Raw genomic sequence first — 25,874 nt, 5'->3', positions numbered from 1 at the left:
GCACATTGAGGCTGGTAGGAGGGGCAGAGACATGAATGGGGTGGTCCGAAACCCACATTTGTTTTTTTATTCAGGAGGGATATCTCCACTGGTGATTTCCTGAGACCCCGCCCCATCCAATTTGTAGCCCCACCCAAGCTGTTTGCAGCGGCTTTTTCGTGTGAATGACCTGTCCTGGCTCAGGCTTCAGACTTTCCAAAAATCTCTCAAACAAGCAGCAGCTGGCGTCAGCAAGACCTAGCACTAGCAGCAGTCTGCCTTGCTTCACAGCTTGGCCTCGCCTGGGCACTTCCAAGCCCAACACAAGTAGTAAACCACCTGCGGATTGCTCCATAGCTCCTGCTGGGAGGTGTACACCCCAGAGCCAGTGCACCCAGTGGAAGAAGAGGAAGAAGGAGAAGGAGAAATATGAACAATAAAATGGCAATAAATACGTATCTATTGACAATTGAATCTAAAAATAAACTAACAAAGAATCTAAAGAACAAAATAAACTGATGAATAAAGTAGAACCAGAGTCATGGGACAGACTGACAAATCTCAGAGGAAAGTGGGGTGGTGGGGACAGGGAGAGATTAACCAAAGAACTTACATGCATGTATGCATTACCCATGGACACAGACAATGGGGTAGTGAAGCGCTGAGGCAGGGTGGGAACTAGGCGGGGGTGAGGGGTGGGCAATGGGGGGGGAGGGGTGACATCTGTAATACTCTGAACAATAAAGATATTTTTAAAAATAAAAAAATCAATTAAAATTATTTTTTAAAAGATGCCATGGCCAGGGCCAAGTGATCCAGGAGTAAGATATGGGGGTACCCTCATAGAGTCAGCCAGGGCTAGCAAGAACTGTTTGTTTCTGATAGCTTGGACATCTCCCGGCATTCTAAATCCAGTCACATTAGGAGGCAATATAACTTAGCTGGTGAGCTGCTCCTGTCAGAAAAACCGTTTAGGCAGCCCTACAGAAATAGTCCAGACCCGACTGTCACACGGGCCCCGGAGACCCAGCCCACCTTGGTCCGGGCCTCCACAGGGCTTGAGGAGCGCACACTCCAGAATGCATGACTAACTTCTGTGTATTTCCCTCCTCCTTTACTCTTCCCATATTCCAAATTAACCGATTCTTTATGTAAGGCATAATTTTGGGAGTCCTCACAATCAGTGCATCCCAAAATGTGGTGGGAGATTCATCAGTATGCGAATTGCTAGGGCTGCTGGTTTAAAAATCCAGGCTCCAGCGTCTCTGCACCCTAGACCTATAAAATCAGAACCTCTGAGTGTAGACCCAGGAACTTATATTGTTAACAAGTGTTCCAGGTTCCATGAAACTTGAGAACCACTGATCTAAATTACCTTCTGTTCTGCACTGCTTATTTTTAATTATTATTTTTTAATCTTCATCTGAGGATATGTGTGTTTTTTTAAAAACTGATTTTAGAGAGAGAGGATGGGGGAAAGAGAGAAGCATCAGTGTGAGAGAGAAACATTGATCATTTGCCTCTCTTACGTGCCCCAACTGGGGATCGAACCCACAACCTAGGTATGTGCCTTGACCCAGAATTGAACCTGCAACCTTTTGGTGTGGGGGACGACTCTCCAACCAACTGAGCCACCCAGCCAGGTCTGTCCTCACTTTCAAATTGGATCTGTTACTGGGTCTTCACTGTCACAGTCTTCTTCCCAGAGACCACTGTCTGTCACCCAGATGTTTTTAGTAGTCTCTTAACTGGTTTCCCATTGTTTACACATATCCTTTTCCAAACCATTTTTCATCGTGTTCAATCTAAATATAAATCTTGCCCTGGCCAGTATGGTTCAGTGATCAGAGTGTTGACCCACACACCAAAGGTTCACAGGTTGGATTCTCTGTCAAGGGCACGTGTACCCGACTTGCACGTTCGATCCCCGGCCATGGTCAGGGTATGTGTGGGAGGCAACCAATTGATGTGTCCCCTCCCCTCCCCCTTCCTCTTCCTCCCTTTCACTCTCTCTTAAAAAAATCAATGGTAAAAATACCCTCTGGTGAGGATTAACAGATAAATCTACAATAATAAAAGAGAAAAATGCTAATTGACCGTACCTTTGCTACGCCCACAGCCAATCTCACACCTGTCAGAATGGCTATCATCAACAAATCAACAAACGACAAGTGTTGGCGAGGATGCGGAGAAAAAGGAACCCTCGTGCACTGCTGGTGGGATTGCAGACTGGTGCAGCCACTGTGGAGAACAGTATGGAGTTTCCTCAAAAAACTGAAAATGGAACTCCCATTTGACCCAGTAATCCCACTCCTGGGAATATATCCAAAGAAACTGGAAACACCAATCAGAAAGGATATATGCACCACTATGTTCATAGCAGCACAATTTATAATAGCTAAGATTTGGAAACAGCCTAGGTGCCCGTCAGCAGATGACTGGATCAGAAAACTGTGGTACATCTACACAATGGAATACTATGCTGCCATAAAAAAAGAAGGAATTCTCATCATTTGCAGCAACCTGGGAGGAATTGGAGAACATTATGCTAAGTGAAAGAAGCCAGTCAATGAAAGAAAAATACCACATGATCTCACTCATTTATGGATAATAAAGAATTATAAACCGATGAACAAAAAGATAGATACAGAGACAGTAAAGCATCAAACAGACTTTCAAATTACAGGGGGAAAGTTAGGGAGAGGTGGGGGAGATAAGAAATCAAACGAAGGACTTGTATGCATGCATATAAGCATAATCAATGGACGCAAAACTCGGGGGGGTGAGGGCATGTATGGGTGTGGGGTGGGGGTGGGGGCAATGGTAAGATATGTATACATATAATACCTCAATAAAAATAAATAAATAAAAAGACCCTCTGGTGAGGATTAACAGATAAATGTACAATAATAAAAGAGAAAATGCTAATTGACCGTACCTTCACTATGCCCACAGCCAATCAGAGCGAGTATGCAAATTAACCCAACAAAGATGGTGATTAATTTGCATATGCAGCCGCTGATTGGCCTGGGTCCCGGGAATATCCTCTGGACCAAGGCTGCTCCTAGCCTGTAGGCCCATAGGCCCTGAGCAGCAGGGGTCCCAGAACGCCCCCTGGCCACTCGAAGCCTATGAGTGCAGGCGCCAAGCAGCTGGGGGCGGGGATGTTCCTGCCCTGCCTGCAGCCACTTGGGAATGCTCTAGCACCAAGCGGCGGTTTGGGTCCACGCCCCCAGCCTGGGGTCTCGGGCTGGTGGCGCCGTGGCACCCACGTGGCGATCGGGCCCCGCCCCCAGCCTGGGGTCTCAGCCACTGAGTCACACCAGCCAGGCAGATATGGAGGAATCTTAAATGTTTCTTTTTTTATATATATTTTATTGATGTTTTACAGAGAGGAAGGGAAAGGGATAGAGAGCTAGAAACATCTATGAGAGAGAAATATCGATCAGCTGCCTTCTGCACAGTCCCCGCTGAGTATGTGCCCCCAACCAAGGTACATGGCCTTGACCGGAATCGAACCTGGGACCCTTGAGTCTGCAGGCCGTTGCTCCATCCACCTAGCCAAACCAGTTGGAGCTGTCCAATATGTTAAAGAAAAAACCCTATCTAATAAAGAGGGAATATGCAGGGGAGGGCATTTGGGGGTGACCGGACTGTCAGGGGAGGGCAGTTGGGGATGATCAGGCCAGCAGGAGAGCAGTTAGGCGTCGATCAGGCTGGCAGGGGAGTGGTTAGGGGGGTGATCATGCTGCCAGGCAGAAGCGGTTAGGGGCAATCAGGCAGGCAGGTGAGCAGTTGGGAGCCAGCAGTCCAGGATTGTGAGAGGGATGTTTGACTGTCTGTTTAGGCCCGGCAGTTGAACATCCCCCGAGGGGTCCCAGATTGGAGAGGGTGCAGGTTGGGCTGAGGGACACACACCCCCGTGCATGAATTTCGTGCACCGGGCCTCTGGTATATAAATAAAATAATAAAAAATCTTAACTTTACAATGCTCTGCTTAAAATCTTCCACTGGTACATCATATTTTAAGATAAATTCTAAACATGACCTTCAGTTGGGGGAAGCTCTGACAGCATACCCCTTCCTCATTCTTGGTCCAGTGGACTGTGCTTTTGGGTTGTACTCACACTAACCCTCAAGCTGCCCTGCCCTTTCCTCGCTGATGCCTTGGCATGTTCTTTTGCCTCTGCTTGGAATGCTGTGTGTCTTGATTTCTCCTTACCGACACTTCCTTTAGTATGCTGCATGTCCCCAATTGTCTGTTCATAGTGGGTACTCAGTAAATATTATTGATGAATGAATGAAGACACAATACCTTCTATGGTTCTTCCTCTTCTCTATTTTCTGAACATCTTTCTAACTTCTTGCCTGTTGGAGGAATGATGGTCCTGCAAAGCTGCCCCACATGCCTGGATGTTCGTCCTCCTGCATAGTCTCTTGCCGTCGGCTCCCTGACCTCACCCGTTCAGCTGATCAGTGGACATCATATGTCCTGCATGTAGAAACTTCTGTTAATAAAATCGTAAATACAGTAACACTGAGAAAAGAGGACACTTGGCAACTGGTTGGCTGAAGTCTACAGAAAAGAGGGGAAAGAAGAAAGAAGTGGTTCTTATTATTAACGTTGAATCTGGATCACCTGTGGAGGTTTTGAAATTTCACGTCTGGGTAGAATGCAGCCAATTTTATGTTTAAATGACTCAAAGGTTGAAAACAAAAACTTTATTACCTCTATGCTATTTTTAAAAATATATATTTTATTGATTTTTTACAGAGAGGAAGGGAGAGAGATAGAGAGCTAGAAACATCGATGGGAGAGAAACATCGATCAGCTGCCTCCTGCACACCCCCCACTGGGGACGTGCCCGCAACCAAGGCACATGCCTTTGACCGGAATCGAACCTGGGACCTCTCAGTCCGCAGGCTGATGCTCTATCCACTGAGCCAAACCGGCTTCGGCCCTCTATGCTATTTCTTCTCATAGTACTTTGACAACAGATGTCTGTTTTCCCCCACCCCAATCAGTGATCTGACACTCTTGGTGTCCCTATGGTTTAATTCCATTCTGACAATGTCTACTTGGAGTTGGTGTCACATCCTACAAGTTAAGGGCACAGTTCCACATACTGCCCCCACCTAAGACACCAGTTGTAAGCAGTAGGGCTCCAGGTTGCCCACAACTTCTGTCCGAGTTGGCTACAAATCAGAGCTTCCCACGAGCCCCTCCTCAGATTGGGTGATTTGCTATAACAGAACTTGGAGAAACACTTGATATGTTTACCAAGTTGATCATCTGATAAAGCATAGTATCAAGTGTACAGCGGTACAGCCAGATGGACATAAGGTGAGGGCTGGGAAGATCCTGCGTGCAGGAGCTTCTGTGCTTGCGGATTGGGTGCGGTGGCCTGGATCGGAGATGTGTTCTGTAACCTGGAAGCAGCGGGTGGTGTGGTTCAGTGGTGGAGTGTTGGCTGTGAACCAGAGGTCATGGTTCGATTCCAGGTCAGGGCACATGCCTGGGCTACCAGCTTGGTCCCCGGTAGGGGATGTGCAGGAGGCAACAGATGGATGTTTCTCTCTCCCCATTGATGTTTTTATCTCTCTCTCTCCCGCCCTCTCCCTTCCTCTCTGAAATCAGTAAAAATATATTAAAAGACAACAACAACCTGGAAGGTCTCTGAACCCTGTATATTAGGGCCTTTGTGGAGGCTTCATCATGTAGGCATGATGGATCGTTAACTCCATCTTCATCCCCTCTACTTCCCTGGAGGATTGTGAGTGTGGTTGAAAGTTCCAATATCCTAATTGTTATTTAGTCTTACCAGTGATCAGCCCCTATCTTGAAGTTATCCATGAACCCACAAAAACAGTCTTTTTAGAACAAAAGATGTTCCTATCACCCAGGAAATTTCAAAAGATTTAGGATCTCTGTGTCAAAAACAGGGTCCAAGACCACATCATTAGGATAAAAGAAGCTCCTACTGCTTCTATCACTTCGGGAATTGTAAGATTTTAGGAGTTCTGTGTCAGGAATAGGGGCAGAGACCTAATATACAGTGTATTTCTTATGTCACAAAGGTACACCATGCAAACTCACCCTGCAGCTTCTGACCCTCAGCCACCGGGTCCCATACCAGGAGCCCCTGCTAAGGGCTACCACTTTGCATGACTCCAGGGTACACATTCACTCTGTTGGGACTTTCAGTAGAATACAGTGTCATTTTTTGTGTGTGAATCCTTCCAGAGATACTTTATACATCTAGAAGCAAATATGAGCATTTAAAAATTATTATTTTTGGTTTTCTTTTTTAAAATATTTTTTTATTCATCAGTAAAAGTTGAGGTACAGTATAGTTACAGGTGCACAACCCAGTGATGAGGCATTTATATAACTTACAAAGTGATCATCTTGATAAATCTAATACCATTTAACACCATACATGGTTATTATAATATTGCTGACTATATTTCTTATGCTGTACTTTATATCCCCATGACTATTCTGTACCTGCTAATTTGTACTTTTTAAAAATGTTTTTATTTTTGAAAGTATTACATATGTCCCCCCTTACTCCCATTGTCCTTTCACAGTTTACTGCAGCCTGGATGGATCTGGAGAGCATTATGCTAAGCGAAATAAGCCAGTCAGAGAAAAATAACTTCACATGATCTCACTTATTTGTGGAATATAATGAACAACATCCTATATAATAAAAGCCTAATATGCAAATTGACCGAATGGCGGAATGACCATTGGGACGACCAGTCGCTATGACGTGCACTGACCACCAGGGGGTAGATGCTCAATGTAGGAGCTGCCCCCAGCCCGCAGGCCCCAGGCCAGCCAAGGCGGGTGCCAGCAGGACCCCCCAATCGCCCCACCTGTCACCCCACAGATCGGCCCTGATTGCCAGCCAGGCCTAAGGACCCTACCAGTGCATGAATTTTGTGCACTGGGCCTCTAGTAAACTGATGAACAAAAACAGATGTAGAGATATAGAAGCATTGGACAGTCTGTCAAACCTCAGAGGGAAGGCAGGGGAGGATGGACAGGGGTGGGGAAGGGTAATAGATCAACCAAAAAATCATTATTTTTGGAAAGCTTTTTTTTTCTTTTTAAGGAAATAATTTTTTTAAAAAAATACATTTTATTGATTTTTTACAAAGGAAGGGAGAGGGATAGAGAGTTAGAAACATCGATGAGAGAGAAACATCGATCAGCTGCCTCCTGCACACCTTCTACTGGGGATGTGCCCGCAACCAAGGTACATGCCCTTGACCGGAATCGAACCCGGGACCCTTGAGTCCGCAGGCTGACGCTCTATCCACTGAGCCAAGCCGGTTAGGGCAAGGAAAGATTTTTTATTGGGTGGACACTGAGCGCGCACCAGTCCATGATAAGATGACTTAAGAGAATGATCCGAAAGGGTTGACTTCCTCCTGTGGCGTACTCTCAGAGCAGGGTTCGGCCAGAATAGATCCCAGTGGGACGGGCGTCAACACCAAGTCTGTAAGGCCAGATCGGGAAGGGAGCGGGAGGAAGGGCCCTCCCCTGTCACCCAGCTGCAGCGGGGCTTATCTCTAGACACTCAGACACTCTGGTTCTCCAGACAAGGCCTGGGGAGCAGCAGGAGGGGAGCAGGGGTGGGGTGGGATCATGAATAACTTGTTTTTCAAGAAGCATCTACCAGCATCACACTACTGGGTCTGACATCCCCTTTAACCATCGCTCGGTACATTTTGCAGCATAAATAAAAACTTGAGGAAAACAAATACATGGGCTCCTATGAGGTTGGAAGGGGTGTGGGGAGAGTGGGCAGGATGCTTACACACAGTCGGCCGGTGAGGAGCGGACACGACAGGAGACACCTGTGGGGGAGCATCAGTCTTAAGTGTCCTCATGCCTGCGCTGAGCTCTCACCCTCGAGGTCCACTTGCTCCTGGTCTCTCTTCTTGGCAGCGTTCTTTTTGTCCCATTGCTGATATAGGTAGCGTGAAAGGATGTTATTTTCTGGCACAGTGATCTGTTCAGATGGGTACTCACACGTGGGCAGGTAGACTGAGGGGCGTTGATTCGAGGCTTTACACACAGAGTCGGCATGAAATCTACTAAAATTGCTTTTGTTGTAGACTGGCAATCCTTTAAAAAAATCTGCCATCTTCACATGCCCAGGTTGTGGGCTCCATTCCCAGTGGGGAGAATGCAGGAGGCAGCTGATCGATGATTCTCATAATTGATGTTCCTATCTCTCTGTGCATCTCTGAAATCAATAAAAAATACATTTAAACAAATTTAAAAAAATTTGCCGTCTTCTGCTTCCTCTGTCGCCACCTCAGCTACTGCCTCAGCTGCCACCACCACAGCCGCCCCCGTAGCCGCTGCCCGGAAAGATTTCTCAGATGAAATTTGAGGGATCTGAACTGCTGCTCTCCACAGAGGATCCAAGGGCACCTGTTACATCTTCCTCTATACAGTAATCAAGTTTTATTCGTAACCATCTGCTAGGTCAAATGGTATTATAGTGTGAGTTTTCATTTCTCTGTGAGCCTGTTTGATTTTCTTTTCTTATATTTTGCAGCCATGTGCACTTCTTTTTCTGAAGATAGCGATAACTTCTACTTTTTTTGCCGGTTGTGTAGGTCTCTTTCTGGTTGGCTTTTAAGAGTTCGTCATGTATTAGGGAAGGAAGGCCTATGTGCTCCGACTCCTAATGTTGTTTCCCAGCGTGTCATTTGTCCTTGCACTTTGCTTTTAGCAGTTTTGCTGTGAAAACTTTTTAAGTTGTTTACACATTTCTATTTAAGGTCCTCCTGGCATTTGCTACCTTCCCTACTTCCACAATATCAGAAAAATGCTCCCATGGTATCCACAGTTTCTTCTAGAACTCTTAGGGTTACATTTTTACATTTAAATTTCTAATTTGTTAGAATTTTACAATATCTATTGTGAGGTGTCACCCCCGGAATGTTTTGGTGGGTGGCTCTCCAGGTGGGCCAGTAGCCTTACTGAATGCCTGCGTCTCTCCATCCGGTCTGACATGCTGTTGTCAGCGTACACTTATGAATTGTTTCTCAGTATTACATTCTCTCCCCTTGAGCTGTCTGTCAACTCTTTTTAAAAAAATGTTTTTATTCATTTTGAGAGAGAGGGGGGAAGGGAGAGGAAGAGAGAGATAGAAACCTCAATGATGAGAGAGAATCACTGATTGGCTGCCTCCTGCACGCCCCCTCCTGGGGATTAAGCCCACAACCCGGGCATGTGCCCTGACCAGGAATCAAACCTGTGATCTCTTGATTCTTGGGTCAGCGCTTAACCACTGAGCCACACCAGCTGGGCTATTTGTCAACCCTTGTACAAGTACTGTGTAACTTTAATTGTATCTTTTTGAATGTCTGGTAGTAGGACTTGCTCACCTCACACTTTTTCAGGATTTGCCTGACTATTCCCACTTGCTGCTGCTGCTACTGCTGCCTGTTTGATTTCACTGGACCTGCATATTTCCTTTTTTTAACTATTTTCCAATATTAAAGTTGTCCATCTGTGTTATAGTGTGGTTAATTTCCTTACTTCTGTTCTTTATCTTACTAAGTATTTTTATGTGTGATAGACTCATTAATTATATACTTTATATAAAGAATAAATATGAGGCCCTAACCGGTTTGGTTCAGTGGATAGAGCGTCGGCTTGCGGACTCAAGGGTCCCAGGTTCGATTCTGGTCAAGGGCATGTACCTTGATTGTGGGCACATCCCCAGTAGGGAGTGTGCAGGAGGCAGCTGATGGATTTTTCTCTCTCATCGATGTTTCTAACTCTCTATCCCTCTCTCTTCCTCTCTGTAAAAAAATCAATAAAATATATTAAAGAAAAAAGAATAAATATGAGTATTTATAAATATAAATATAAGACACCAAGATTAATGAAGCAAGCACATGCTTACCATCCAGCTGAAGATATAGGTCATTATTAATACCTTTCTTTTTTTTAACTTAAATTCTTTATTGTTTAAAGTATTATATATGTCTCCTTTTTCCCCCATTGACCACTCCCCGCTGCTACCACCCCCCAGAGCATGCTCTCACCCCCCTACTGTCTGTGTCCATGGGTCATGCTTATATGCATGCATACAAGTCCTTTGGCTGATCTCTTCCCCCGCCCCACCCCAACCCTTCTCTGCCTTCCCTCTGAGGTTTGACATCTGTTCGATGCTTCTATGTCTCTGGATCTATTTTTGTTCATCAATTTATGTTGTTCATTACATTCCACAAATGAGATCATGTAATATTTAAATGGCTTATTTCGCTTAGCATAATGCTCTCCAGTCCATCCATGCTGTTGTGAATGGTAAAAATTCTTCCTTTTTTACTGCAGCGTAGTATTCCATTGTGTAGATGTACCACAGTTTTTTAATCCACTCATCTGCTGATGGGCACTTAGGCTGTTTCCAAATCTTAGCTATGGTGAATTATGCTGCTGTGAACACAGAGGTGCATATATCCTTTCTACCTATAAGAGGATATGTTTCTGATTTCTTGGGATATATTTCTAGAAGTGGGATCACTGGGTCAAATGGGAGTATCATTTTGTGAGGAAACGCCATACTCTTCTCCACAGCGGCTGCCCCAGTCTGCATTCCCACCAGCAGTGCACGAGGGTTCCCTTTTCCCCACAGCCTCACCAGCACTTGTCATTTGTTGATTTGTTGATGATAGCCATTCTGACAGGTTTGAGATGGTACCTCATTGTTGTTTTGATTTGCATCTCTCAGATGATTAGTGACTTTGAGCATGTTTGAATATGTCTCTTGTATGTCCTCTTTTGAAAAGTGTCTATTTAGGTCCTTTGCCCATTTTTTGATTGGATTGTTTATCTTCCTTTTGTTAAGTTGTATGAGTTCCCTGTAAATGTTGGAGATTAGGCCCTTATTGGAGATAACATTGGCAAATATGTTCTCCTATGCAGGGGCCTCTCTTTTCGTTTTATTGATGGTTTCTTTTGCTGTGCAGAAGCTTTTTATTTTGATGTAGTCCCATTTGTTTTTTTTCTCCTTAGTTTCCTTTGCCCTAGGAACTGTATCAGTAAACATATTGCTATGACATATGTCTGATATTTTGCTGCCTATGGATTTTTCTAAGATTTTTTTGTAGTTTCCCATCTTACTTTTAAGTCCCTTATCCATTTTGAGTTTATTTTTGTGTATGGTGTAAGTTGGTGGTCTAGTTTCATTTTTTTTTGCATGCATCTGTCTAATTTTCCAACACCATTTATTGAAGAGACTGTCTTGCCTCCTTTGTCAAATATTAATTGAGCATAATGGCTTGGGTTGATTTCTGGGTTCTCTGTTCCATTCCATTGGTCTATATGTCTGTTCTTTTGCCAGTACCAGGCAGTTTTGAGAACAGTAGCTTATAATATAGCTTGATATCTGGTATTGTGATCCCTCCTACTTTGTTCTTCTTTCTCAGGATTACTGTGGCTATTTGGGGTCTTTTCTTATTCTATAAGAATTTTTGGAGAGTTTGTTCTAGGTCTGTGAAATATACCGTTGATATCTTAATGGGGATTGCATTGAATCTATAGATTGCTTTGGGTGGGTAATATGGACATTTTAATGATGTTGATTCTACCAATCCATGAATGCGGTATATTCTTCCATTTGTTCATGTCTTCCTCTATCTCTTTTTTCAGCATCCTGTAGTTTTCCGAGTACAGGTGTTTTACCTCCTTAGTTAAGTTTATTACTAGGTATCTTAATTTTTTTGTTGTGATGGTAAATGGGACTTTTTTTGTTTGTTTGTTTTAGTTTCTCTTTCTGTGAGTTCATTATTGGTGTATAAAAGAGCCATAGATTTCTGGGTGTTAATTTTGTATCCTGCTATATTACCAAATTCATTTATTAAGTCTAGTAGTTTTTTGATGGAGTCTTTGGGGTTTTCTATGTACAATATCATGTCATCTGTGAATAATGACAGTTTTACTTCTTCTTTTCTAATTTGGATGCCGTTTATTTCTTCTTGTCAGATCACTATGGCTAGCATTTCCAGCACTATGTCCAGCAGGAGTGGTAAAAGTGGGCATTCCTGTCTTGTTCCTTGTTCTTAGGGGAAATGGTTTTAGTTTTTGCCCATTGAGTATGCTGTTGGCTGTAGGTTTGACATATATGGCTTTTATTATGTTGAGGTATGATGCCTCTATTCCCACTTTGCTGAGAGTTTTTATCAAGAAAGGGTGTTGGATTTTGTCAATGCCTTTTCTGCATCAATTAATATGATTATGTGATTTTTGTGTCTTATTTTGTTTATGTGAAGTATAACGTTTATTGATTTGCGGACATTGTACCAGCCTTGCATCCCCAGAATAAATCCAACTTGGTCATGGTGAATGACCTTTTTAATATATTGCTAGATCCCATTTGCTAATATTTTGTGGAGGATTTTAGTATCTATGTTCATCAGGGATATTTTCCTGTAATTCTCTTTCTTTGTAGTGTCTTTATCTGGTTTTGGAATTAAGATAATATTGACCTCATAAAAAGAACTTGGAAGTGTTTCTTTTCTCTTGGATTTTGTTTGAGGAATATAGGTGTTAGTTGTTCTTTAAATGTTTGCGTGGAGTTTTTAATTACTGATTCAATTTTATTTTTATTTTTAAATTTATATTTTTATTGATTTCAGACAGCATGGGGGAGAGAGAGAGAAGGAAATATCAGTGATGAGAGAGGATCATTGATCAGCTCCCTCCTGCATACTCCACACTGAAGATGTAGCCCGCAACTTTGGCATGTGCCCTGACTGGTAATATTCCTGTGACCTTATGGTTCATAGGTCAACACTCAACCATTGAGTCACACGGGCCAGGCGATTACTGCTTCCATTTCATCAATTGTTACTGGCCTATTCAGGTTTTCTAATTCTTCCTGATTGAGCTTTGGAAGTTTGTATTTTTCTAGGAATATGTTCATTTCGTCCAGGTAGTCCAGCTTGTTGGAATATGGTTGTTCATAGTTTTGTTTTGTTTTTTACAATCCTTTGTATTTCTGTGGGGTCAGTTATTACCTCGCCTCTTTCATTTATGATTTTGTTTATTTGGGTCCTCTCTCTTTGTTTCTTGATGAGTGTGGCTAAAGATTGATCAATCTTGTTTATCTTTTCAAAGAATCAGCTCTTGGTTGTATTGATCTTTTGTGTTGTTTTTTAGTCTCTATGTCATCTATTCTCACTCTGATCTTTATTATTTCCTTTTTTCTACTTACTCTGGACTTGTTTTCTTTCTAATTCTCTCAGTTGTTTTGTTTATTAGACGTTTTTCTTGTTTCTTGAGGTAGGCCTGTAATTGTATGAATTTCCCTCTGAGGGCTATTTTCACTGTGTCCCATAGATTTTGGGTTGTTGTGTGTTCATTTTAAAAATATATACTTTATTGATTTTTTACAGAGAGGAAGGAAGAGGGATAGAGAGTTAGAAACGTTGATGAGCTGCCTCCTGCACACCCCCTACTGGGGATGTGCTCGCAACCAAGGTGCATGCCCTTTACCGGAATCGAACCCGGGACCCTTCAGTCCACAGGCCAACACTCTATCCACTGAGCCAAACGGGTCAGGGCTGTGTGTTCATTTTTATTTGTTTCCAGGAAGTTCTTTACTTCTTTATTGATCTTTTTGGTAACCCATCCATCCTATCTAATAAAAGAGTAATATGCAAATTGACCATCACTCCAACACATAAGATGGCTGTCCCCATGTGGTCAAAGATGGCTGCCCCCATGTGGACACAAGATGGCCAGGAGGGGAAGGCAGTTGGGAGGGAACAGGCCTGCAAGGGAGGGCAGTTAGGGGTGACCAGACAGGCAGAGGAGGGGAGTTGGGAGGGACCAGGCCTGCAGGGGAGGGCATTTAGGGGTGACCAGGCTGGCAGAGGAGGGAAGTTGGGGGTGACCGGGCCGGCAGGGAAGGGCAGTTGGGGGGGACCCAGGCCTGCAGGGGAGAGCAGTTGGGGGGGATCAGGCCTGCAGGGGAGGGCAGTTAGGAATAACCAGGCCTGCAGGGGAGGGCAGTTAGGGGCAAATAGGCTGGCAGGGGAGCAGTTAGGCATCAATCAGGCTGGCAGGGGAGTGGTTAGGGGGTGATCAGGCTGGCAGGCAGAAGTGGTTAGGGCAATCATGCAGGCAAGCAGGCAAGCAGTTGGGAGCCAGCAGTCCTGGATTGTGCGAGGGATGTCTGACTGCCCATTTAGGTGGGATCGGGCCTAAACGGGCAGTCGGACATCCCTTGAGGGGTCCCAGATTGGAGAGAGTGCAGGCTGGGCTGAGGGACACCCTACCCCTGTGCACAAATTTTGTGCACCGGGCCTCTAGTTGTTTAATAAAATGCTATGTAGCCTTCATGTGTTTGAATGTTTCTGAGTGTTTTTATTGTTGTTAGTTTCTAATTTCATTCCATTGTGATCTGAGAAGATGCTTGCTATGATTTCAGTCTTCTTGAACTTGTAGTTTTAGTTTGTGTCCTGATGTGTGGTTTATCTTTGAGAATGTCACATGTGTACTTGAGAAGAATGTATATGGAGTGAAATGTTCTATAAATGTCAATTAATTCCATCTGATCTTGTGTGTTGTTGTGTAGCATCACTATTTCCTTGTTGATTTTTTTTTTTTTTGTCTAGAAGATCTATTTAGTGATGTCAGTTGGGTGTTAAAGTCCCCTACTATGATTCTATTGCTGGTCATCTCTCCCTTAAAATCATCCATAAGTGTGTGGTTTTTAAAAAATAATTTGGATGCTTCTGTATTGGGTGCATCTGTAGTAACAAGCTTTATATTCTCTTGTTGTATTGACATTATTATTGTTCAGATTATTACAGGTGTTCCTCTCCCCCCCCCCCCCCCATAGCTCCCCTCCACCTGATTCCCCACCCCACCCCATGCCCTTACCCCCCGCCACTGTCTTCATCCATAGGTGTAAGATTTTTGTCCAATCTCTTCCTGCACCCCTCACGCCCCCTTCCCCCTGATAATTGTCTGTCCCCTTCCTTTCTATGTCCCTGATTCTATTATATTCACCAGTCCATTCTGTTCTTCAGATTTTTTATTTACTTGATTTTTAGATTCACTTGTTGGTAGGTATGTATTTGATGTCTTTTTGTTGTTCATAATTTTTACCTTTACCTTTTTTTCCTTCTTTCTCTTCTTAAAGAATACCCTTCAGTATTTCATGTAATCCTGGTTTGGTGGTGATGAACTCCTTTAGCTTTTTCTTGTCTGTGAAGCTCTTAGTCTGACCTTCAATTCTGAATGATAGCTTTGCTGGGTAGAGTAATCTTGGTTGTAGGTTCTTGCTGTTCATCACTTTGAATATTTCTTGCCACTCCCGTCTGGCCTGCATAGTTTCTGTTGAGAAATCAGCTGACAGTCGTATGGGTACTCCCTTGTAGGTAACTAACTGTTTTTCTCTTGCTGCTTTCAAGATTCTCTCTTTGTCTTTTGCCCTCGGCATTTTAATTATGATGTGTCTTGGTGTGGTCCTCTTTGGATTCCTCTTGTTTGGGGTTCTCTGCGCTTCCTGAACTTGTAAGTCTATTTCTTTCATATGCGGGCTGTTTCTTTGTCTCCCCATGTTCTCTCTTCTTCACATGTCTGGTTATGTAGGTCTCTCTCTCCTGCGTTGATTTAAAGGCACAAAATAAAACACAACAAGGCACAATGTAAAAGGCACTGAACACAAATGTATTCACGATATTAATAACCCAAAATAAAGCTGACCACCAGAGAAAGGTGAATTAGAAGATAAGAAAGAAGAAGAGAAAAAAAAGGAGTACAAAAACGAAATTGGGAAAAGGAAAAAAAAATAATAGAGAAAAGAGAGAGAATATGAAAAAAGAGCGGAAAAAACTATATATATGGGGAGAAAACTACAATAGAACAGCCTCTAATCTCAACAAATGCCAGCAAAAAATAGCTAGAGTAGAATGCAAACTACAACCAACAACTAATATCAAGCTAGGAAGGGAAAACAGAAGCAAACAAAAACAAAAACAAAAAACAAAAAGAAAAAGGGAAACAATCTCACAAACAAGCATTAAAAAACTGATATAATCAATAATTAAGCAAACAACAACAAAAGGACAGAGAGAGAAAACATTTGGATAGTGAAGAAAGAGATGAGAGGGGTGTGTATGAACTTAGAGCAAGAGATTGGAAATTGGATATATAAGTAGGGTGAAGAGAGTGATGGCATAAAGGTAAAGTTGATGTAGAGTAAAATAATGCTAAAGGAAAGATGAAAATAGAATGTAGAACACTAATCCCAAAGTAAAATAAAGAGAAAATAAAATGGCACTTTTTTTAAAAAAAGGTAAAATAGTAGTAGTAATAATACTGATTGAAAATAAAAATGTAATCATTAAAAAGGTAAAATCGAGTGAGGAGAAAAGAAAAAAAATTAGTTTCTTAAGTAAAAGATGAAAAAAATACAAATGTGCAGTAGTGAAGGTCATTCACTTCCTCTACTCTTCTGTCTGGCACGCCTGTTTCCTAGTCAGGACAGTATTTCAGTTCTCTGCGTTCCACTGCTCCTCAGTTTTGTAGGCCACAGTCCTGATTTTCAAGCAGGCCGTGTGTCTTTATTTCTTTGCTCCTTTATTTGTGTTTAAACAAGAGTCAATTTGTGTTTCAGCCGCTGGGTGGCAGTGTTTCCGGATTGACCTCTGGGTCTATAGGTCCTCTCTAGCTAGTGTTTAGATTTTGTTTTCCCCGTGGCACTTAATATCGGTTTGTGGAAAGGGCCTCCCCAGAGCTGGTTCTCTGATCGCCACTCCCCGCTCTGATCCCCAGGTTCCACAAAAACAACTTTCCCCTGCAGTCTCCCAGGGTGTCCCCATTTGGGTGATCCTATGTATTGGGTTTAGCAATCAAAAGCAAGGATCCAAACAGAAAATAAAGAAGAAAAACGAGAGAGAGAGAGAGAGAGAGAGAGAGAGAGAGAGAGAGAGAGAGAGAAGAGCCAGAGCAAGCGTGTGAACCTGGCGCTGTGTGCTAGTTCGCGCAGTCTCCTTTCCCCTTGGGTCCAAGCAGCCGGCACCCCCCTAAAATCTCTAGGCTGTCCTTCTGTGCCCAGTTCAGTTATGGGTTGCTTTTTAGAGTTCCCTTCTGTTAGCAGCTGTGAGGACCCCCTTCCACATTCGCGGATCACCCAGCCCCAACGGCTGTGGATTTTTCTGGCCGCAGACTCTCCCAGGTCCTCCAGCTCCCACACTGCGCGTTTCTCTCTCCTGCGGGGACCACAGACCTCACTATCCCGGGCGAAATCGGACCTTTCATGAGGGGGTGCCGAGCTCCTCTGAACCCTTGTGCTCGCGCCACTGGGAACGGGTGTTCGCGGTCCGCAGCTGTTCGGTGGGAGCCGCAGTTGTAGATTTTCAGGCTTCGACAACATCCACTGTCCCCTTCAAGATGGCGCGGTCTCCGTGTCAGACTGGTCGCTCCGGGAGGGAACCCAGCGGCAGTGGGGGCTGTCCAGTCAGGGGAGCCCCGTCCGGCCGTCCCCCCAGTCTCCTGGAGTGTAGCTGTCCCTCACTCACCAACAGACACTCCCCGTGCGACCACACACTCCCCCTTTGTTCTCTCACTCACACAGTACCTTGCAGTCCGCCTTCCCGTCGGCAGCCATCTTTCCTTCTCCGCTATTTGGTCTAGATGGCTGTTGGACCAATTGTAGGTGGGATTGACTCCCCAGAGATGCTTAAGTGAGGTCCCAAGGGGGCTTTGGTGAGCAAGCTGCTATACAGGTGCATTCTTTTTTTTTTTTTTTAATATATTTCATTGATTTTTCACAGAGAGGAAGGGAGAGGGACAGAGAGCCAGAAACATCGATGAGAGAGAAACATCGATCAGCTGCCTCCTGCACACCCCCCACTGGAGATGTGCCCACAACCAAGGTACATGCCCCTGACCGGAATCGAACCTGGGACCCCCAGTCTGCAGGCCGACGCTCTATCCACTGAGCCAAAGCGGTTTCGGCTACAGGTGCATTCTTGAGGTGTCTTGTTGGACTCAGTGACAAAACTTCCAGATCCCCTGAGCTCCATCCTCCAGGAATGTTCTTGTGGGTTATGTGCACCTACTGTTGTAGTGTGTCTTGATGAATACTCTTGCCCCTTTTGTGAGTGTTATTAACCCTTCAGACTGGGTGGCTCCAAGGGTAACTTCAGTCACTGTGTATGAGATGTTGTACAGGGCCTGCCCCCAAAGTGTAATTGATCTTACCAAGGCCTGTTGCCTGTCGGATTTTTCTTTGCCTGTGTGGCTGGTTAGGTCATACTTTGGTGTTGTCTGAGTTCCACCACTGGTTTTGTTGATTCTGTGTTCACTTGGATGGGTTTCGGGTACAGGTTGTTTTCAGACATTGTGTGTGACCAGTTTTCGTCTATCTGGAGCTTCCACACTGTTCATTGTTTTCGTCCGCTTCTAGTGGACCTGGGTGTGCAATGGGAGGGCTAATCTGGGTAGATGGGTTGAGCTCTTGGAGCTCTGGGTTGAGGTCAGATCGGTAAGAGACCAAGTCTCCCTCAGGTTGGTATCCACCTTTCAGCTTCTCTGCTTATGTTGATAAGAGGCTTCCTCCTACCTCTTATACAGGAAGGCTGTAGAGTGGGCCCATGCTGGCCACACCCCACTAACCATCCCTCAGGGCTCCGGCTTGATGGTTTGGGGTGACCAGGTTGAGCAAACAGGGTTAGTAGGTCTCCTGTTTGGGGCAGCATGGTCTGCCACTCAACAGAGAGAATGTGGCTCCTATTGTGAAGCCATTCCAATCAGACTATACCTGAGTCTCCAACTCCATGTGCCAGGAGGAACACACCACAGGTTCAGTGAGGTTGGGTGTCACCTGCTGTCCTCACTGTGGGAGAAAGCTCAACAGGGCAGGACGGATTCACTGGGACGTGGGCAAACAGATCACGAAAGCCTTCTTTTGGGGTAGCACCAGCTGTGCCACCGAGGTGCCCTTCTCCTTTTAGCTGTGGCCCCCCCTGCTCAGGCACTGGCCCGGAGCCTCTGAGGCTGCTGCGCCTGAACGTCGGCCTTGAGCAGAGCCTCCTTCCACTCAGAACGGAGCCTAGCCAGACGGGGCCGGCCGGGCTTTCCCTGCTCGCAGCCCCCCGAGGGACTTGGAGGTGTAGGTCAGAGCGGCCCTCTCCTTGGGGTGGCCCCAGCCATTTGGAGGGAAGAGAGCTGCTCGCCCCCTCCTGTCGCGGCAGTGCGCTGCCAGGGAACCTGCTGGAGGGCTCGAGGTGGCCTGTCACGTGTCCAGACTGAATTGTGCTCCCTTTCCCCAGGGATGTGAGTTTAACAGGATGAGTGAGGCCAGCAGGACTTGGGAATGCAAATGCAGGCAGCCTTTTGTTGGGGCGGCACAGGGCCGCGCCTCTCCCTAGCTCCCCAGCTGCCTGAGACCATAACCAGGGAGCCTCCTGTTGGGGGTGCTGGCTGCCTAGCCTGCGGAAGGAAGGAAGAGTGGCCCTTGTTCCGAAGCCACTCAGTCGCGTGAACGTCTAAGAGTCGGTCTGTGGTTCTGCAGGGATAAACGCACACCTCTGGTCCCTTTTCAGTGCAGCCAACCACCCTTCATGCCGGACTTGAGCAGGGCAGGGTAGTGTCGCCAGTGCTTGGAGGACGGGGTTAATGCCCTTTCTCTAGCTGGTGCTGTAAGAACAGAAGTGCTGGGCCCTGGGAGATGGTGTCTGAGGGCGTGTGGGATGTTAGCTTAGGAACCAGGGCCTCAGGAGCCACCTTGCAGATCTCCAGTGCGATGCCACCCAGACCTTCTCCTGTGCTTCCACGGCCCTGAATCTCCTTCGCTCCAGCAGAGCCCGGCTGAGTGCCCAAGCGCCAGGCCCTGTGCGTTAGCCCTTATGAAGAGCACCCGGGACTCAAGCAGACTTTTTCCTGTTTCCAGTGGACAAAGTCCCTGCTTATTTTCACTGCCAGATGCTATGCAGGCCCTTCTTCCTGGCCCTGGTGTTCTGGTTTGGGGTCCCGGTGTGAGATTGAGACCCCACTTTCCTCCGGGGAGTGTTTTTGCAGCCCCAGTATTTCTCTGGCTTCACAGCCTCTCCCCTCTCCACGTCTCCCCCCCTTACCAGTCTCTGTAGCTTCTTTCCCAGGCCTTGACACACTCCTGCTCAGGCCTCTCTGCTGTTTATTTAGGTTGATTGCTCTAAACTCTAGCTGCAATTCCGGTTTGGCACCGGGAGGAGGTGTGTATTGCTTTCAACTACTCCGCAGCCATGTGGGAATACCCCCAAGTTGATTTTTTAATAATGTTAGTTTTATTGACTTCAAGTGATCTTCTAAAAGAATAATGTTTGGGTTATGAATTCAATGATCATTTTTTTATTGTATTCAAGGAAATCGGGATAGATGGTCACTGCGATTTTTTTCTATTTTGAATTTCTTAATAAACCAAGTAAGTTGTAAAAGTTTGCTTTCAAACTTTAATTGCTTTCAAGTGGGTAGTAGTTTGTATTTATCGTAAAATGGATTTATAACAGAAAACTTTAGTGCAGTTTTGGTTGTTTATGATTTTTATTAGTGATTTGTTTTTTGTAAAATTATAACCAAAATGGTTAACAGCTGTGGAAAGAAAAACAGAAACATTACCTACAGGAAATAATTGCGGTGATTTCAGGAATAATTTTCAGTATTTAAAAAGTTTTTCTGTCTTTTCTTTTTAGAAAAAGACTAACTTAGCCATTCTAAGCTCTACGAATCAGATCCATTTAGATGATTTTAACCTTAGCATTAATCTTATTAATTTAATTATCAATTTTAAGAACTATATCCTTTTTTTTATTGTCTAAAGTTTTACATATGTCTCCTTTTCCCCTATTGACCCCCCCCTCCAGCCATTCCCATCTCGGACAAGCCCCGACCGCCCCAGTGTCTGTGTCCATTGATTTTGCTAATATGCATGCATACAAGTCCTTTGGTTGCTCTCTAACCCCCTTTCTCTCCCCTCCCATTTGTCTCCTGATCTATTCTTGTTCATCAAATTATGTTGATCATTATATCCCACAAATGAGTGAGATCATGTGATATTTATCTTTCTCAGACTGGCTTATTTCACTTAGTGTAATGCTCTCCAATTCTATCGATGCTGTTGCAAGTGGTAAAAGTTCCTCCTTTTTTATAGCGGCGTAATATTCCATCGTGTAGATGTACAACAGTTTTTTAATCCACTCATCTGCTGATGGGCACTTAGGTTTTTTAAGAACTATATTCTTAATTTCAGTGAACATTTATTTTACTTAAGTTCGTATAAGTGCCATAATATCACAGTTTTATTTTTATGGTATATTGCAGAAAACTATTGGAACTTTAGAATATTCGAATTTTAGAATGATTGTTATTGTAGTGTGTTTTTTTTTAAGGATTTCGTAGCCTACAATTTTTAAAATCAGTCATTGTCCAGTATAATAATTACTCGTGTTTTAGGAATCTTTTATGGTTTACAAAGCATTTTCACATACATTTTTATTATTCAGTTCTCATAGCAACAGAATTACTCAGTGTTGTCATCCTACCCTTTACAAATGAGGCAGCAGTTTCAAAGAGATTGAGATTTGCCTAAGACTTAAATGGTATGTTCTTCCAACTCAGAGCTCTGTATCCTTGGATTGTTTCTGTTATCCTACCTAATAAAAGAGTAATATGCTAATTGACTATACCTTCGCTATGCCCACAGCCAATCAGGGATGCTATGTAAATTAACCCAGCAAAGATGGCAGGGGGAGGGGCAGCGCCCGCCGCCACCGTTGAGACCCAAGCCCCGATCACGGACCAAGCCCCAATCGCGGACCGGGGCAGGCGGGGCTTGGGTCAGCGCCTGCCACCGCCGGTGGGCGCTGACCCAAGCCCCGATCGCAGACTGGGGCAGGTGGGGCTTGGGGCAGCACCCACCGCCACCTGCGGGTGCTGACCCAAGCCCCGATCGCGGACCCAAGCCCTGATGGTGGACCGGGGCAGGCAGGGCTTGGGTCAGCGCCCGCCACCACCGGCGGGCGCTGACCCAAGCCCCGATTGCGGACCCAACCAGCGTGAGGCCCCAACCGCAGGTCCCGGTCCATTGGGGGTCGGGGGAGGCGGGGTGGGCAGCCCCAGGCCCCGCCTGCAAAGTCCCGTTCCATAGGGGGACCTGGGGAGGCGGGGCGAGCAGCGCCAGGGCCCGCCCGTAAAGTCCTGTTTCATCGGGCCTGGGGAGTAGGGGCGGGCAGCGCCAGGCCCCAACCGCGGAGTCCTGGTCCATTGGGGAGCCAGGGGAGGCGGGGTGAGCAGCTCCACTCCCGCCCTGCAAAGTCCCGTTCCATCCAGGGCCAGGGAGTCAGTACAGGCAGCACCAGGCCCCAACTGCGGGTCCAGGTCCATCGGAGGCCCGGGGAGGCGGGGCGAGCAGCTCCAATCCGCACCTGCAAAGTCCTATATCATCAGGGGTCGGGGGAGGCGGGGTGAGCAGCTCCAGTCCCCACCTGAAAAGTCCTGTTTCGTAGGGGGCCTGGGGAGGCGGGCTGGGCAGCGCCAAGCCCCAACTGTGGGGTCCTGGTCCATCGGGGCCCGGGAGGCGTGGCAGGCAGCACCAGGCCCCAAATGAGGGGTCCAGGTCCATAGGGGACCCGGGAGGCGGGACAGGCAGCGCCAGGCCCTGCAGGAAAAGTCCCGTTCTGTTGGGGGCCGGGGGAGTCCAGGTGGGCAGCGCGAGGCTTTTTAGGCTGCTGTAGGGCGTGAGGGAAGGCCCACATTTCCTGCTGTTTCTAGCAACACAATTGTCTGTTTATTGTGCCTGAATTCTTCTGCCCCCTTACAAGGACTCTAAATTCCCTTGGGGGTTGATTTTCAATGATAGCTGTTCATGGGAATTACTTGAGGAGGGTGTGTGTGTGTGTGTGTGTGTGTGTGTGTGTGTGTGTGTAAAATATTCCAAACAACAAGTCTACCCCTTCAGAAATTAGTGTTCCAATTCTGTTCAATATCCATAGATTCTGATTTTGCTGATTTGGAGAGTATCCAGCCAACAGTAAAATTTAAGTGTCCCTGAATGATTCTAACCTGTGGGTTAGAAGCCACTGCTTATGTTTATGCAAACACAAGAGCCAAATGCCAGGTAAAATACAGAAATCTCAATTGTACAGCTCAATAAATGTTTATCTATGTCTACACCCAGGTAGCCACCATCCAGAATGTTCTGTTGAATCTTTCTCCATTAGCAATAAAGGCAGAACCAGCTACTTATCTTGGAGAGAGGAAAAAGAGAAAACAAAGGAGAATGTGTGGGAATCCTATCTAATAATAGAGTAAAATGTAAATTACCATCACTCCACTACGCCCACGATTGGGCGGTGGGAGGCTGGGGGGTGGGACTCGGGGTGGCCTATCCAGCCATTGAGAGGCACGGATCCGCTGCCACTGAGGGGGGCGGGACTCCCGCCCCCTGCGACTCTCAACAGCCAGATAGAGGCCAGATCCGCGGCCGCTGAGGGGGCCTGCGCGGACACCCAGCTGCGCCTCTCAACGGCAGGGTAGCCAGGTGTCCGCGGCAGCCCCCCTCAGCGGCCGTTGAGAGGCACAGGGGGTGGGAGTCCCGCCCCCTGCGCCTCTCAACAGCAGGGTAGCCCCCCTCAGCGGCCACGGACCATCAAAAGCGTGGGAGCTGGGTGCCTGTCCGCTCAGGCACCCAGCTCCCCGCGATCAAAAGCAAAAGTGTGGCAGCTGGATGCCTTTCCGCTCAAACACGAGGCCTTTTAGAAGCCTCCGCCACGCCGGAGGCTTCTGAAAGGCCTGGTGCACCAGCGATCGAAAGTGAAAGCGTGGCAGCTGGATGCCTGTCCGCTAGTGCACCAGGCCTTTCAGAAGCCTCCAGCCATGCCGGAGGCTTCTGAAAGGCCTGGTGCACCAGCGATCGAAAGTAAAAGCGTGGCAGCTGGATGCCTGTCCGCTAGTGCACCAGCGATCGAAAGTGAAAGCGTGGCAGCTGGATGCCTGTCCACTCAGACACCAGCAGATAGGCACCCAGCTCCCCGCGATCAAAAGCAAAAGCGTGGCAGCTGGATGCCTTTCCGCTCAGACACCAGGCCTTTCAGAAGCCTCCGCCGCGCTGGAGGCTTCTGAAAGGCCTGGTGCACTAGCGGACAGGCACCCAGCTCCCCGTGATCAAAAGCAAAAGCGTGTAGGGGACCCTACACGTGCATGATTCAATCATGCACTGGGCCTCTAGTATGTAATAATACCTCAAAACAGTACCTCCCAATAATTTTATTTATCAGATTATAGTCTCTTATTCACCTGTGTTGTACTTACTGGCCGTCAGTCAGACATCCCCAAGGGGTCCCAGATTGGAGAAGGTGCAGGCCGGGCTGAAGGACCCCTCCCCCCGCCATGCACAAATTTTGTGCACTGGGCCACTAGTATCACAATAATTTACTAAATAAACATAGCTGTTTTTAGAAATTAAGTAAATTTCCTTTAAAGCAGTTGTTCTCAACCAGCCCCATTCTCGCCCTCCTCCTCCCCACCCTCCACACACATTGGCAAATGTATGGAAAAATTGTTGGTTGTTACACAGTGGGTTGGGGCTGCAGGTGCTACTGGCATCCTGATGAGTAGAGACCAGTGGTCTGCCAGACATTCTGCAAAGGACAGGTGCCCGCTCCCCCCAGGGTGTGTTCCAGTCCAGAGTGTCAGCATTGCCAAAGTTGGGGGCTTCATGAGCAAGAACAAGGCCTGTTTGCTCGTTCTTGACCTGGATATCCAGGCACCTTCTTACACATCTGTGATGTTTTCTATTCCCCCTGAATTACTTAAAACCTAATTTTTGAGGTAGTTTAACATAAAGGTGATTATATTTCATATATTTCGTAAATTGGGATATTTCAGTACTGTTATTAAGAATAAGCATTGCTAACAGAATAGTCATGGGGGGATGAAAAATACTAAACCCACAAGCCACACCCACCAGCTACACCCACCAGCAAATCAGGAGCAAATATGCAAACAAACCCAACCAAGATGGCTACGGCCACAGAGAGCAGGAGGGAGGCTTGGGTTTCCCCAGCAATGGAGGAAGCCAAGCTTTCCGCCGGCCCTTGCCGGCCTAGGCCTCCACTCAAGGCTACAAAGTTTCAATGACAGAAGATACATAAATCCAAACAGAAATGGCGGCAGCCACGGAGCTGGAAAGAGCGGGAGGCTAGGGTTGCCCCCAGCGATGGAGGAAGCCAAGCTTTCTGCACACCCTGGCCGGCCCAGGCCTCCGCTTAAGGCTTCAAAGTTTCAATTATAGAAGATAAATAAATCCCAACAGAAATGGCTGCCACCACGGAGCAAGCAGAAGGCTTGGCTCCGCTCTAGGCTACAAAGTTTCAATTGTAGAAGAAAAATAAACCCCAGATACCAGGGCCTCCACTTGGGTCGCCGAGGGGCGTGGACAGCCTGCAAACCACCACAGGCCCCTCGCCCAGGCCGCCCCACGCCCCAAGGGAACCCTGATCCGGGACATCCTTCAGGGCAAACCAGCTGGCCCCCGCCCATGCACCAGGCCTCTATCTTATCTAATAAAAGAGTAATATGCAGATTGACTATCACTCCAACACACAGGTTGGCCGCCCCCATGTGGTCAAAGATCCTGCCCCCATGTGGACACAAGATGGACACCACAAGATGGCCAGCAGGGAAGGCCAGTTAGGGATGTCCAGGCCTGCATGGGAGGGCAGTTAGGGGTGACCGGGCCTGCAGGGGAGGTCAGTTAGGGCCAAACAGACTGGCAGGGGAGCAGTTAGGCATCAATCAGGCTGGCAGGGGAGTGGTTAGGGGGTGATCAGGCTGGCAGGCAGAAGCGGTTAGGGGCAATCAGGAAGGC

At 46.4% G+C, this 25,874-nt stretch overlaps 1 protein-coding gene across 3 annotated transcripts in view; it reads left to right on the top strand.

Annotated features, from left to right (window-relative positions):
* The window catches only part of CENPP (centromere protein P), a 316,284-nt gene that overhangs the window by 112,665 nt on the left and 177,745 nt on the right, over positions 1 to 25,874 (top strand). The window lies entirely within an intron of this gene.

This window comes from Cnephaeus nilssonii (genome assembly GCF_951640355.1).
Source record: "Cnephaeus nilssonii genome assembly, chromosome: 14".
Lineage (NCBI taxonomy): Eukaryota > Metazoa > Chordata > Mammalia > Chiroptera > Vespertilionidae > Cnephaeus > Cnephaeus nilssonii.
Note: the sequence above shows the minus strand (reverse complement) of the source record. Positions and strands in the feature narration are given on the sequence as shown.